Source organism: Salvia hispanica, chromosome 2 (assembly GCF_023119035.1).
Source record: "Salvia hispanica cultivar TCC Black 2014 chromosome 2, UniMelb_Shisp_WGS_1.0, whole genome shotgun sequence".
Taxonomy (NCBI): domain Eukaryota; kingdom Viridiplantae; phylum Streptophyta; class Magnoliopsida; order Lamiales; family Lamiaceae; genus Salvia; species Salvia hispanica.
Window position 1 is genome coordinate 22,301,775 of NC_062966.1, and position 4,894 is coordinate 22,306,668.

The window sequence follows — 4,894 nt, forward strand, 5'->3', positions numbered from 1 at the left end:
AGCGCTTGTTGGGAGGCAACCCAATTTCTTTAATTTTGTTCTTTTCTTTATTTTTTTCTGTTTAATTTAAAAAAAAATTACGAGTGGCGGTCGCCGCACTTAACACGGCGGTCGCCACATGTGTGTTCACATGTGCAGGATAGGTCGGGCTTAGGGCAGGCTTAGGGCAGGCTGGAGTAACCGTTGAACGGGCCGTAGCGGCCCGCCAGGACGCGTTGTTTATGAAAGCCCGTGTGGCGGCCCGCCACGCATCATGCGGTGGCCGCCGCACGCAGTCCAGAAACGAGAAGACATTATTTAAGGTATGTTTTCCATTCCTTTTCCCATTCTTTCTCAAATTCCTTCCTTGCACACAACCCCCACATTTATAAATCACCAAAATCACACACTCACACTCTTATTCTCTCAATTCTCTCCAAATTTAGAGCTCTTCTTCTACAATTCTCATCAACACAAGGTATGAATCCTAACTCAATTTCTGAGCTTTGTTTCAATTCTTTCATGGATTTTGGTTTATATTGTATGAATTATTCGGTAGAAACTCTTATTATATGATGGGGGATGATTGTGTGTGCTTATTTTCAAATTTCCATGGTCAATTGGTGTTTTGGTGGTGACTTGAAGCTTGGTGAATAGTGAATCCCTCTTGTTTATACTTGTTAATATGTTGCAATCATGTTCATAGCATTGTGAGGCTATTATTACTTCCATGAATTGCAATACTTGTGATTTCAAAGAGATTGTTGATATGTATTGATTTATTGTTGATACGTCTCTGCATGGGGGATGAATTCACGTTGGGGGATGAATTTTTGTTTCCTAGTTTGGATGATTATGTTGTACATGTTTACATGCTACCATCTAGGATGTTATGAATCGCAAACTTGCAACTAATTGTTGATTCTTTGTTATTACTTATAAGAGTGAAAATTTGGGGGAACCTTTGATTTCCCATTAGTTGTTACACTTTTTAAGAATTGTATTCTTCTTTTGTAGGAAAATGGGATCAAAGGGAAAGCCCGAAAAAGTGAAGAACTATGGCATTAGCCTTGCCTCGGATGAGCAAAAGGCTATGTGGAAGAAGTTGTCGGCGCGAGAGACAGCGCCCTCGAGGTACCCCCACGATTTCCCCCTCCAAACTTTGGGGATCGCGAAGGACTTTTGGGTGTTGTGTGACGTGGGCGATGGGAAAGGCCTTCGATACATGTTCGGGAGGAAGTGGTCGTCTTTCAGGAAGTACACCCTTGAATTCCTAAGCTCGTTGAAGATCACCAAGGACCGCCGGCAAAACATCCCGCTTAGCATCGATTTCTGCCTAGGGAACCGATGGCACTCGCTCACCATGGAGGATCTTTGTGGGGTGTTCCATTGCTTCGACCCCAACCCCGAGGCCGACAATGACTACGACTTCGATGAGGTGTGGGGTCTGATGACGAATGAGCACGAGCAATGACCCAACTCATGTTTGCGCGGGTTAATGGGAAGTGTCTCTCAAACGGAGTTGAATGTGATTTGGTGCCTCCTCAACAAGAAGGGATTCGATTATGGAACCTTTTTACTATCTATGTGGACCGGATCACGAAGAAGGACGGAGGCGTTATATGTTGTGGGGGCTTGATCACGGCGATCGCCGAGCACTCGGACATATCTTTCGCCGGTTTGACGGAGGATGGTGGGGAGCGCTTTATCACCTATGAGGTGCTCTTTTCGGTGGGGCAATTGAAGACCAACTATTGGGGTCAAGGATTTTTCCTACAAGTGGCGGGGGATCACTTCCCCGTTCCCATCCCGCAGTAGACTAAGGTCGATGTTTGGGCAAACCAAGTCAATTGGAAGCTCAACACCCCGGCGCACCGAACAGCCATTGAGGCTAACCCCAACAATGGGGAGTTTAGGAAGAGGAATATCCCAGCTCGCATCCATATTTGAGGCCGATGATGACTCCGCCTTCGATGTTATTGATCACTACAATGAATAAGGGGGGCATCGCACGCCCAAGAGAGTCAAGTGTCGCCGCCACCGCCGCCCCAACATCGCCAAGAAGAAGAAGAAGAGGAAGTAGAGGGTCATCGCCGCCATACTCGAGCGAACCGCCGCCGCGGAAGGCCGAACCCCGATGATGAGTTTCAAGCGAACACCTCTGCCCAACTAGGAGATATCTACTCCTACATGCAAAACGTGTCCAACACTTGGGACACCCGTTGGGCGGAGCAACAAAGGGAGAACGCCTACAACCGCCAAGGATGGATGGCTCAAGGCGATTGGCGCACGGCGGAGCAATAATTTTGGGAGCAACAAAGGCTAGAAGACGTGCATCGCTGTCGTGAGATTGAAGAACTCCAAAGGATGGCCACCGAGGCGCGACAAGAGCGCCAAACCAAGAGTGGCGGCATCGTCTATCTTATTGGTGCATTCGATGACCTCAACGCCCATTTCCCTCCTCCTCCTCAAGATTGAAAAAGTCAAGCTCAATGACTTTAAATGAGAATTTGTACAATATTTTTGGATGTTTTCAAACAATTCTTTTTATGTTTTTGACAATTTTTGTTTTAATTTTAAGTATTTTTGTTTTAGTTTAATTTTTGTGCGTTGGAAAATTTTCGCAGGTTCTGACCTCTTCGTGGCGACCGCCGCATGTGCTACGGCTGTCCGCCACCTGCTCGCTGGAACAATCTGGAGCTGCGCGGCGACCGCCGAACATGCCGCAGCAGACCGCCACCTGGGCACAATTTCCAGCGCGATTTTTCAAAAAAAAATTATTTTCTCCTGTCAAGCCTCGACGCGAAATATTTCAAGGTACGTTTTTTTTTTAAGTAGTTTACTCACGTCCCTACCGACTCTACAAACTTATCTTACACTTTGTTGTAAATAAGTTTGGGGGGATGAAGTGGTGGACCGTGATTTTAGGTTTTTGTTTTAGGGTTTTCTTTTTGCTTTAAGTTTTTATTCTTGTTTTTCAAAACCCCGTAGGTGAATTTTGTGTTCTAAAAATGTTTTCTTGAATCCATGTCGTGAACTTAACATGAAGAACTTGTAACACTCATGCTTAGGGACACACTTTAGACCGATTTGTCAATGATATTACATTCCATCTATATTTAAGTGTGGCTTAACGTTTTGATTGATAGTTTGGTGAAGAGGTGAATAATTAGTGAATTGCTTGTTCGCCTTGAATCATGCTTTATACCTTATGAGGATTTGAGCCTAAATTTCATTCTTGTGTGATTTATCTGCATGCATGTATATGTTTCTAGAACTTGCTTCTAGTCTTGCCTAAGTTTACATAGTGTTTAAGTTGATTTAGGAGGATGATTGGCCATCTTTTCTTAGCCTACTTTTATACCCAAAATTTTGACCCTCTCAAATTGTCAAAATGTTTCCCTTTGGAGCCAATTTTGAGCCTTTAAGCCTATTCTTTGGAAGCCAATATAACGGGGACAATTCCTTAGGTTAGTTAGTTTTTGCTATCTTATTTTGTAAAAGATTTGGAGAGATAAGGAAGAAAGTATAAAAAGTAGTGTGCTTAATATAAAGAAGAGTACAAGTTGTGAAATAGAAAAATTCGAAATATGTGTGCTTGATCTTAGAAAGGATGCCTATGAATAAAAAAAGAAAGTAAGAAAAAGAAAGAAAGGAAAGAAAAGGTGTGAAAGGTTGTGAAAATAAGAAAAGAAAATAAAAGGATTGGAAAGTGAGTGAAGGAGATTAATAAGTGTTAAAAGTGTCTTGAGTTTAGAAAAGTGGAGTCAATTTTACTTTACCTGGGATATTTTTATCTTTAGTCACTTTTTAGCCAAATATTCCTCACCTACCAAAGAGCCTACATTACAACCAAAGATAAAGACCTTTCGGACTTTTGATGCTTAATCACATCTAGTAGAGGAGGGATTAGACTTTGAGCAAGCCTATGGTAAACTTTGCATGATGCATGATTTGAGTGCTTATATACACATTACCTTTATACACTTTGAGAATGAGAGAACACTTCCCATCTTTGGAAGTTTGCCACATGTGAGTGCGTGAATTCAAGGTGTTCCATGAGTTAGTAATGAAAGTGCACTAATAAGCCTTGCTTGATTTGATTGCGTTAATACATGATTAATCTATTCTTTCATCTTGTGAGGCAATGACGACGTCTAGTCCTTGTGCAATCCGTGCGTCTATTTTATGTTTCTTTCTTGTTTTGTTTGAGAACAAACAAATATTCAAGTTTGGGGGTTTGATACGCTCGCATTTTGCACTATTTTAAGGCCATTTTGTGGTCCTTTTTTAATGTCAAAGTTGCATTACATGTCCATTATTTGCATATTTTATCTATTTTGGTATTTTGACATGTTTTGTGAAAAATGTGCATATTTGAGCTTAAAAAGGGAGTTAAAACACGAAGTAGGAAATCTGGAGAGCTTCAGGTGGCGTCCGGCGACCGCCGCAACACATCCGGCGAATGCCGGTGCTTAGCGAAGACAAAGACACGCCCGGCAACCGCCGGGAAGTCAGAAGCTTCTAGACTGCACGCGGCGACCGCCGGCCAATGTGCGGCTGCCCGCCACAAAAATGCGGTGCGCAACAGCTGTCTTCGAACTCAACTTTCAGGTGATCCTGAAGTCTGATCAGGGATTTCTACACACTATTCTCTTCGTCTTGAAAATAGCTTCAATATGGTACAAGAATCAACTCAATCGGAGTTCTGTGGAGAGAGTTATGGCCGATTTACCAAAGTCACGCAAAGCTGCCAGCTGCAGTCTAGGCGGAAATTTGAAGAAGGAAAGAAGATATTACCTTGTGAAGCCAAATCTTTTCCTTCTACTATGGGGAACGAAAATTACATCTTTCCTAATGCTTGGAGGAAACTTATTACCAAATTTAAATCCTTCTCGAGCTTATATATACCCCA